The sequence below is a fragment of the Salvelinus alpinus genome, chromosome 7 (genome assembly GCF_045679555.1).
Source record: "Salvelinus alpinus chromosome 7, SLU_Salpinus.1, whole genome shotgun sequence".
NCBI classification, from domain to species: domain Eukaryota; kingdom Metazoa; phylum Chordata; class Actinopteri; order Salmoniformes; family Salmonidae; genus Salvelinus; species Salvelinus alpinus.
In genome coordinates this window covers 46,968,929-46,980,393 of record NC_092092.1, presented here as the reverse complement: position 1 = coordinate 46,980,393, position 11,465 = coordinate 46,968,929, and positions in this window count along the sequence as shown.

The following is an 11,465-nucleotide window of genomic DNA, read 5'->3' as shown; positions in this document are numbered from 1 at the left end:
TCTACCCCTACTCTTCTGCTTTTCAAGCAACAAGTCGGATTTCAAATCGGGTCTACCAATCTGTAACTAGAGCTATTTTTGTAACCCTTCGCCTGTTTTTCTGGCTTCGTTAAAAAATGTCAGAAGTTAGCAGATTCATTAAATTCAAAACAACTATCATTTTGACCACTAAACCAAAGAGTTTGACAAAAATATATTGGATTAAAACTTCCCTCTACTTCTCTGCTTGTCAAATGCGGAGAAGGTTTATTCAGTATGGAACTTACGTTACAGCAGTTTTACTAAATGCACTACCATGTGTTTTTTAAACTTTCACAAACAACTGCCGTTTTGACCCCTTTCCCAACATTTGACAGAAAACAATGTTTTCTATATAAAATCTACCCCTACTCTTCTGCTTTTCAAGCAACAAGTCGGATTTCAAATCGGGTCTACCAATATGTAACTAGAGCTATTTTTGTAACCCTTCGCCTGTTTTTCTGGCTTCGATAAAAAATGTCAGAAGTTAGCAGATTCATTAAATTCAAAACAACTTTCACAAACAACTGCCGTTTTGACCCCTTTCCCAACATTTTACAGAAAACAATGTTTTCTATATATAAAATCTACCCCTACTCTTCTGCTTTTCAAGCAACAAGTCGGATTTCAAATCGGGTCTACCAATCTGTAACTAGAGCTATTTTTGTAACCCTTCGCCTGTTTTTCTGGCTTCGGTAAAAAATGTCAGAAGTTAGCAGATTCATTAAATTCAAAACAACTATCATTTTGACCACTAAACCAAAGAGTTTGACAAAAATATATTGGATTGAAACTTCCCTCTACTTCTCTGCTTGTCAAATGCGGAGAAGGTTTATTCAGTATGGAACTTACGTTACAGCAGTTTTACTAAATGCACTACCATGTGTTTTTTAAACTTTCACAAACAACTGCCGTTTTGACCCCTTTCCCAACATTTTACAGAAAACAATGTTTTCTATATAAAATCTACCCCTACTCTTCTGCTTTTCAAGCAACAAGTCGGATTTCAAATCGGGTCTACCAATCTGTAACTAGAGCTTTTTTTGTAACCCTTCGCCTGTTTTTCTGGCTTCGGTAAAAAATGTCAGAAGTTAGCAGATTCATTAAATTCAAAACAACTTTCACAAACAACTGCTGTTTTGACCCCTTTCCCAACATTTTACAGAAAACAATGTTCGCTATATAAAATCTTTCCCTACCCTTCTGCTTTTCAAGTACGAAGTCGGATTTCAAATCGGGGCTACCAATATGTAACTAGAGCTATTTTTGTAACCCTTCGCCTGTTTTTCTGGCTTCGGTAAAAAATGTCAGAAGTTAGCAGATTCATTAAATTCAAAAAAACTTTCACAAACAACTGCCGTTTTGACCCCTTTCCCAACATTTTACAGAAAACAATGTTTTCTATATATAAAATCTACCCCTACTCTTCTGCTTTTCAAGCAACAAGTCGGATTTCAAATCGGGTCTACCAATCTGTAACTAGAGCTATTTTTGTAACCCTTCGCCTGTTTTTCTGGCTTCGGTAAAAAATGTCAGAAGTTAGCAGATTCATTAAATTCAAAACAACTATCATTTTGACCACTAAACCAAAGAGTTTGACAAAAATATATTGGATTGAAACTTCCCTCTACTTCTCTGCTTGTCAAATGCGGAGAAGGTTTATTCAGTATGGAACTTACGTTACAGCAGTTTTACTAAATGCACTACCATGTGTTTTTTAAACTTTCACAAACAACTGCCGTTTTGACCCCTTTCCCAACATTTTACAGAAAACAATGTTTTCTATATAAAATCTACCCCTACTCTTCTGCTTTTCAAGCAACAAGTCGGATTTCAAATCGGGTCTACCAATCTGTAACTAGAGCTTTTTTTGTAACCCTTCGCCTGTTTTTCTGGCTTCGGTAAAAAATGTCAGAAGTTAGCAGATTCATTAAATTCAAAACAACTTTCACAAACAACTGCTGTTTTGACCCCTTTCCCAACATTTTACAGAAAACAATGTTTTCTATATATAAAATCTACCCCTACTCTTCTGCTTTTCAAGCAACAAGTCGGATTTCAAATCGGGTCTGCCAATCTGTAACTAGAGCTATTTTTGTAACCCTTCGCCTGTTTTTCTGGCTTCGGTAAAAAATGTCAGAAGTTAGCAGATTCATTAAATTCAAAACAACTATCATTTTGACCACTAAACCAAAGAGTTTGACAAAAATATATTGGATTGAAACTTCCCTCTACTTCTCTGCTTGTCAAATGCGGAGAAGGTTTATTCAGTATGGAACTTACGTTACAGCAGTTTTACTAAATGCACTACCATGTGTTTTTTAAACTTTCACAAACAACTGCCGTTTTGACCCCTTTCCCAACATTTTACAGAAAACAATGTTTTCTATATAAAATCTACCCCTACTCTTCTGCTTTTCAAGCAACAAGTCGGATTTCAAATCGGGTCTACCAATCTGTAACTAGAGCTTTTTTTGTAACCCTTCGCCTGTTTTTCTGGCTTCGGTAAAAAATGTCAGAAGTTAGCAGATTCATTAAATTCAAAACAACTTTCACAAACAACTGCTGTTTTGACCCCTTTCCCAACATTTTACAGAAAACAATGTTCGCTATATAAAATCTTTCCCTACCCTTCTGCTTTTCAAGTACGAAGTCGGATTTCAAATCGGGGCTACCAATATGTAACTAGAGCTATTTTTGTAACCCTTCGCCTGTTTTTCTGGCTTCGGTAAAAAATGTCAGAAGTTAGCAGATTCATTAAATTCAAAAAAACTTTCACAAACAACTGCCGTTTTGACCCCTTTCCCAACATTTTACAGAAAACAATGTTTTCTATATATAAAATCTACCCCTACTCTTCTGCTTTTCAAGCAACAAGTCGGATTTCAAATCGGGTCTACCAATCTGTAACTAGAGCTATTTTTGTAACCCTTCGCCTGTTTTTCTGGCTTCGGTAAAAAATGTCAGAAGTTAGCAGATTCATTAAATTCAAAACAACTATCATTTTGACCACTAAACCAAAGAGTTTGACAAAAATATATTGGATTGAAACTTCCCTCTACTTCTCTGCTTGTCAAATGCGGAGAAGGTTTATTCAGTATGGAACTTACGTTACAGCAGTTTTACTAAATGCACTACCATGTGTTTTTTAAACTTTCACAAACAACTGCCGTTTTGACCCCTTTCCCAACATTTTACAGAAAACAATGTTTTCTATATAAAATCTACCCCTACTCTTCTGCTTTTCAAGCAACAAGTCGGATTTCAAATCGGGTCTACCAATCTGTAACTAGAGCTTTTTTTGTAACCCTTCGCCTGTTTTTCTGGCTTCGGTAAAAAATGTCAGAAGTTAGCAGATTCATTAAATTCAAAACAACTTTCACAAACAACTGCTGTTTTGACCCCTTTCCCAACATTTTACAGAAAACAATGTTTTCTATATATAAAATCTACCCCTACTCTTCTGCTTTTCAAGCAACAAGTCGGATTTCAAATCGGGTCTACCAATCTGTAACTAGAGCTATTTTTGTAACCCTTCGCCTGTTTTTCTGGCTTCGGTAAAAAATGTCAGAAGTTAGCAGATTCATTAAATTCAAAACAACTATCATTTTGACCACTAAACCAAAGAGTTTGACAAAAATATATTGGATTGAAACTTCCCTCTACTTCTCTGCTTGTCAAATGCGGAGAAGGTTTATTCAGTATGGAACTTACGTTACAGCAGTTTTACTAAATGCACTACCATGTGTTTTTTAAACTTTCACAAACAACTGCCGTTTTGACCCCTTTCCCAACATTTTACAGAAAACAATGTTTTCTATATAAAATCTACCCCTACTCTTCTGCTTTTCAAGCAACAAGTCGGATTTCAAATCGGGTCTACCAATCTGTAACTAGAGCTTTTTTTGTAACCCTTCGCCTGTTTTTCTGGCTTCGGTAAAAAATGTCAGAAGTTAGCAGATTCATTAAATTCAAAACAACTTTCACAAACAACTGCTGTTTTGACCCCTTTCCCAACATTTTACAGAAAACAATGTTTTCTATATATAAAATCTACCCCTACTCTTCTGCTTTTCAAGCAACAAGTCGGATTTCAAATCGGGTCTACCAATCTGTAACTAGAGCTATTTTTGTAACCCTTCGCCTGTTTTTCTGGCTTCGGTAAAAAATGTCAGAAGTTAGCAGATTCATTAAATTCAAAACAACTATCATTTTGACCACTAAACCAAAGAGTTTGACAAAAATATATTGGATTGAAACTTCCCTCTACTTCTCTGCTTGTCAAATGCGGAGAAGGTTTATTCAGTATGGAACTTACGTTACAGCAGTTTTACTAAATGCACTACCATGTGTTTTTTAAACTTTCACAAACAACTGCCGTTTTGACCCCTTTCCCAACATTTGACAGAAAACAATGTTTTCTATATAAAATCTACCCCTACTCTTCTGCTTTTCAAGCAACAAGTCGGATTTCAAATCGGGTCTACCAATATGTAACTAGAGCTATTTTTGTAACCCTTCGCCTGTTTTTCTGGCTTCGATAAAAAATGTCAGAAGTTAGCAGATTCATTAAATTCAAAACAACTTTCACAAACAACTGCCGTTTTGACCCCTTTCCCAACATTTTACAGAAAACAATGTTTTCTATATATAAAATCTACCCCTACTCTTCTGCTTTTCAAGCAACAAGTCGGATTTCAAATCGGGTCTACCAATCTGTAACTAGAGCTATTTTTGTAACCCTTCGCCTGTTTTTCTGGCTTCGGTAAAAAATGTCAGAAGTTAGCAGATTCATTAAATTCAAAACAACTATCATTTTGACCACTAAACCAAAGAGTTTGACAAAAATATATTGGATTGAAACTTCCCTCTACTTCTCTGCTTGTCAAATGCGGAGAAGGTTTATTCAGTATGGAACTTACGTTACAGCAGTTTTACTAAATGCACTACCATGTGTTTTTTAAACTTTCACAAACAACTGCCGTTTTGACCCCTTTCCCAACATTTGACAGAAAACAATGTTTTCTATATAAAATCTACCCCTACTCTTCTGCTTTTCAAGCAACAAGTCGGATTTCAAATCGGGTCTACCAATATGTAACTAGAGCTATTTTTGTAACCCTTCGCCTGTTTTTCTGGCTTCGATAAAAAATGTCAGAAGTTAGCAGATTCATTAAATTCAAAACAACTTTCACAAACAACTGCCGTTTTGACCCCTTTCCCAACATTTTACAGAAAACAATGTTTTCTATATATAAAATCTACCCCTACTCTTCTGCTTTTCAAGCAACAAGTCGGATTTCAAATCGGGTCTACCAATCTGTAACTAGAGCTATTTTTGTAACCCTTCGCCTGTTTTTCTGGCTTCGGTAAAAAATGTCAGAAGTTAGCAGATTCATTAAATTCAAAACAACTATCATTTTGACCACTAAACCAAAGAGTTTGACAAAAATATATTGGATTGAAACTTCCCTCTACTTCTCTGCTTGTCAAATGCGGAGAAGGTTTATTCAGTATGGAACTTACGTTACAGCAGTTTTACTAAATGCACTACCATGTGTTTTTTAAACTTTCACAAACAACTGCCGTTTTGACCCCTTTCCCAACATTTGACAGAAAACAATGTTTTCTATATAAAATCTACCCCTACTCTTCTGCTTTTCAAGCAACAAGTCGGATTTCAAATCGGGTCTACCAATATGTAACTAGAGCTATTTTTGTAACCCTTCGCCTGTTTTTCTGGCTTCGATAAAAAATGTCAGAAGTTAGCAGATTCATTAAATTCAAAACAACTTTCACAAACAACTGCCGTTTTGACCCCTTTCCCAACATTTTACAGAAAACAATGTTTTCTATATATAAAATCTACCCCTACTCTTCTGCTTTTCAAGCAACAAGTCGGATTTCAAATCGGGTCTACCAATCTGTAACTAGAGCTATTTTTGTAACCCTTCGCCTGTTTTTCTGGCTTCGGTAAAAAATGTCAGAAGTTAGCAGATTCATTAAATTCAAAACAACTATCATTTTGACCACTAAACCAAAGAGTTTGACAAAAATATATTGGATTGAAACTTCCCTCTACTTCTCTGCTTGTCAAATGCGGAGAAGGTTTATTCAGTATGGAACTTACGTTACAGCAGTTTTACTAAATGCACTACCATGTGTTTTTTAAACTTTCACAAACAACTGCCGTTTTGACCCCTTTCCCAACATTTTACAGAAAACAATGTTTTCTATATAAAATCTACCCCTACTCTTCTGCTTTTCAAGCAACAAGTCGGATTTCAAATCGGGTCTACCAATCTGTAACTAGAGCTTTTTTTGTAACCCTTCGCCTGTTTTTCTGGCTTCGGTAAAAAATGTCAGAAGTTAGCAGATTCATTAAATTCAAAACAACTTTCACAAACAACTGCCGTTTTGACCCCTTTCCCAACATTTTACAGAAAACAATGTTTTATATATAAAATCTACCCCTACTCTTCTGCTTTTCAAGCAACAAGTTGGATTTCAAATCGGGTCTACCAATCTGTAACTAGAGCTATTTTTGTAACCCTTCGCCTGTTTTTCTGGCTTCGGTAAAAAATGTCAGAAGTTAGCAGATTCATTAAATTCAAAAAAACTTTCACAAACAACTGCCGTTTTGACCCCTTTCCCAACATTTTACAGAAAACAATGTTTTCTATATAAAATCTACCCCTACTCTTCTGCTTTTCAAGCAACAAGTCGGATTTCAAATCGGGTCTACCAATCTGTAACTAGAGCTATTTTTGTAACCCTTCGCCTGTTTTTCTGGCTTCGGTAAAAAATGTCAGAAGTTAGCAGATTCATTAAATTCAAAACAACTATCATTTTGACCACTAAACCAAAGAGTTTGACAAAAATATATTGGATTGAAACTTCCCTCTACTTCTCTGCTTGTCAAATGCGGAGAAGGTTTATTCAGTATGGAACTTACGTTACAGCAGTTTTACTAAATGCACTACCATGTGTTTTTTAAACTTTCACAAACAACTGCCGTTTTGACCCCTTTCCCAACATTTTACAGAAAACAATGTTTTCTATATAAAATCTACCCCTACTCTTCTGCTTTTCAAGCAACAAGTCGGATTTCAAATCGGGTCTACCAATCTGTAACTAGAGCTTTTTTTGTAACCCTTCGCCTGTTTTTCTGGCTTCGGTAAAAAATGTCAGAAGTTAGCAGATTCATTAAATTCAAAACAACTTTCACAAACAACTGCTGTTTTGACCCCTTTCCCAACATTTTACAGAAAACAATGTTTTCTATATATAAAATCTACCCCTACTCTTCTGCTTTTCAAGCAACAAGTCGGATTTCAAATCGGGTCTGCCAATCTGTAACTAGAGCTATTTTTGTAACCCTTCGCCTGTTTTTCTGGCTTCGGTAAAAAATGTCAGAAGTTAGCAGATTCATTAAATTCAAAACAACTATCATTTTGACCACTAAACCAAAGAGTTTGACAAAAATATATTGGATTGAAACTTCCCTCTACTTCTCTGCTTGTCAAATGCGGAGAAGGTTTATTCAGTATGGAACTTACGTTACAGCAGTTTTACTAAATGCACTACCATGTGTTTTTTAAACTTTCACAAACAACTGCCGTTTTGACCCCTTTCCCAACATTTTACAGAAAACAATGTTTTCTATATAAAATCTACCCCTACTCTTCTGCTTTTCAAGCAACAAGTCGGATTTCAAATCGGGTCTACCAATCTGTAACTAGAGCTTTTTTTGTAACCCTTCGCCTGTTTTTCTGGCTTCGGTAAAAAATGTCAGAAGTTAGCAGATTCATTAAATTCAAAACAACTTTCACAAACAACTGCTGTTTTGACCCCTTTCCCAACATTTTACAGAAAACAATGTTCGCTATATAAAATCTTTCCCTACCCTTCTGCTTTTCAAGTACGAAGTCGGATTTCAAATCGGGGCTACCAATATGTAACTAGAGCTATTTTTGTAACCCTTCGCCTGTTTTTCTGGCTTCGGTAAAAAATGTCAGAAGTTAGCAGATTCATTAAATTCAAAAAAACTTTCACAAACAACTGCCGTTTTGACCCCTTTCCCAACATTTTACAGAAAACAATGTTTTCTATATATAAAATCTACCCCTACTCTTCTGCTTTTCAAGCAACAAGTCGGATTTCAAATCGGGTCTACCAATCTGTAACTAGAGCTATTTTTGTAACCCTTCGCCTGTTTTTCTGGCTTCGGTAAAAAATGTCAGAAGTTAGCAGATTCATTAAATTCAAAACAACTATCATTTTGACCACTAAACCAAAGAGTTTGACAAAAATATATTGGATTGAAACTTCCCTCTACTTCTCTGCTTGTCAAATGCGGAGAAGGTTTATTCAGTATGGAACTTACGTTACAGCAGTTTTACTAAATGCACTACCATGTGTTTTTTAAACTTTCACAAACAACTGCCGTTTTGACCCCTTTCCCAACATTTTACAGAAAACAATGTTTTCTATATAAAATCTACCCCTACTCTTCTGCTTTTCAAGCAACAAGTCGGATTTCAAATCGGGTCTACCAATCTGTAACTAGAGCTTTTTTTGTAACCCTTCGCCTGTTTTTCTGGCTTCGGTAAAAAATGTCAGAAGTTAGCAGATTCATTAAATTCAAAACAACTTTCACAAACAACTGCTGTTTTGACCCCTTTCCCAACATTTTACAGAAAACAATGTTTTCTATATATAAAATCTACCCCTACTCTTCTGCTTTTCAAGCAACAAGTCGGATTTCAAATCGGGTCTACCAATCTGTAACTAGAGCTATTTTTGTAACCCTTCGCCTGTTTTTCTGGCTTCGGTAAAAAATGTCAGAAGTTAGCAGATTCATTAAATTCAAAACAACTATCATTTTGACCACTAAACCAAAGAGTTTGACAAAAATATATTGGATTGAAACTTCCCTCTACTTCTCTGCTTGTCAAATGCGGAGAAGGTTTATTCAGTATGGAACTTACGTTACAGCAGTTTTACTAAATGCACTACCATGTGTTTTTTAAACTTTCACAAACAACTGCCGTTTTGACCCCTTTCCCAACATTTTACAGAAAACAATGTTTTCTATATAAAATCTACCCCTACTCTTCTGCTTTTCAAGCAACAAGTCGGATTTCAAATCGGGTCTACCAATCTGTAACTAGAGCTTTTTTTGTAACCCTTCGCCTGTTTTTCTGGCTTCGGTAAAAAATGTCAGAAGTTAGCAGATTCATTAAATTCAAAACAACTTTCACAAACAACTGCTGTTTTGACCCCTTTCCCAACATTTTACAGAAAACAATGTTTTCTATATATAAAATCTACCCCTACTCTTCTGCTTTTCAAGCAACAAGTCGGATTTCAAATCGGGTCTACCAATCTGTAACTAGAGCTATTTTTGTAACCCTTCGCCTGTTTTTCTGGCTTCGGTAAAAAATGTCAGAAGTTAGCAGATTCATTAAATTCAAAACAACTATCATTTTGACCACTAAACCAAAGAGTTTGACAAAAATATATTGGATTGAAACTTCCCTCTACTTCTCTGCTTGTCAAATGCGGAGAAGGTTTATTCAGTATGGAACTTACGTTACAGCAGTTTTACTAAATGCACTACCATGTGTTTTTTAAACTTTCACAAACAACTGCCGTTTTGACCCCTTTCCCAACATTTGACAGAAAACAATGTTTTCTATATAAAATCTACCCCTACTCTTCTGCTTTTCAAGCAACAAGTCGGATTTCAAATCGGGTCTACCAATATGTAACTAGAGCTATTTTTGTAACCCTTCGCCTGTTTTTCTGGCTTCGATAAAAAATGTCAGAAGTTAGCAGATTCATTAAATTCAAAACAACTTTCACAAACAACTGCCGTTTTGACCCCTTTCCCAACATTTTACAGAAAACAATGTTTTCTATATATAAAATCTACCCCTACTCTTCTGCTTTTCAAGCAACAAGTCGGATTTCAAATCGGGTCTACCAATCTGTAACTAGAGCTATTTTTGTAACCCTTCGCCTGTTTTTCTGGCTTCGGTAAAAAATGTCAGAAGTTAGCAGATTCATTAAATTCAAAACAACTATCATTTTGACCACTAAACCAAAGAGTTTGACAAAAATATATTGGATTGAAACTTCCCTCTACTTCTCTGCTTGTCAAATGCGGAGAAGGTTTATTCAGTATGGAACTTACGTTACAGCAGTTTTACTAAATGCACTACCATGTGTTTTTTAAACTTTCACAAACAACTGCCGTTTTGACCCCTTTCCCAACATTTGACAGAAAACAATGTTTTCTATATAAAATCTACCCCTACTCTTCTGCTTTTCAAGCAACAAGTCGGATTTCAAATCGGGTCTACCAATATGTAACTAGAGCTATTTTTGTAACCCTTCGCCTGTTTTTCTGGCTTCGATAAAAAATGTCAGAAGTTAGCAGATTCATTAAATTCAAAACAACTTTCACAAACAACTGCCGTTTTGACCCCTTTCCCAACATTTTACAGAAAACAATGTTTTCTATATATAAAATCTACCCCTACTCTTCTGCTTTTCAAGCAACAAGTCGGATTTCAAATCGGGTCTACCAATCTGTAACTAGAGCTATTTTTGTAACCCTTCGCCTGTTTTTCTGGCTTCGGTAAAAAATGTCAGAAGTTAGCAGATTCATTAAATTCAAAACAACTATCATTTTGACCACTAAACCAAAGAGTTTGACAAAAATATATTGGATTGAAACTTCCCTCTACTTCTCTGCTTGTCAAATGCGGAGAAGGTTTATTCAGTATGGAACTTACGTTACAGCAGTTTTACTAAATGCACTACCATGTGTTTTTTAAACTTTCACAAACAACTGCCGTTTTGACCCCTTTCCCAACATTTGACAGAAAACAATGTTTTCTATATAAAATCTACCCCTACTCTTCTGCTTTTCAAGCAACAAGTCGGATTTCAAATCGGGTCTACCAATATGTAACTAGAGCTATTTTTGTAACCCTTCGCCTGTTTTTCTGGCTTCGATAAAAAATGTCAGAAGTTAGCAGATTCATTAAATTCAAAACAACTTTCACAAACAACTGCCGTTTTGACCCCTTTCCCAACATTTTACAGAAAACAATGTTTTCTATATATAAAATCTACCCCTACTCTTCTGCTTTTCAAGCAACAAGTCGGATTTCAAATCGGGTCTACCAATCTGTAACTAGAGCTATTTTTGTAACCCTTCGCCTGTTTTTCTGGCTTCGGTAAAAAATGTCAGAAGTTAGCAGATTCATTAAATTCAAAACAACTATCATTTTGACCACTAAACCAAAGAGTTTGACAAAAATATATTGGATTGAAACTTCCCTCTACTTCTCTGCTTGTCAAATGCGGAGAAGGTTTATTCAGTATGGAACTTACGTTACAGCAGTTTTACTAAATGCACTACCATGTGTTTTTTA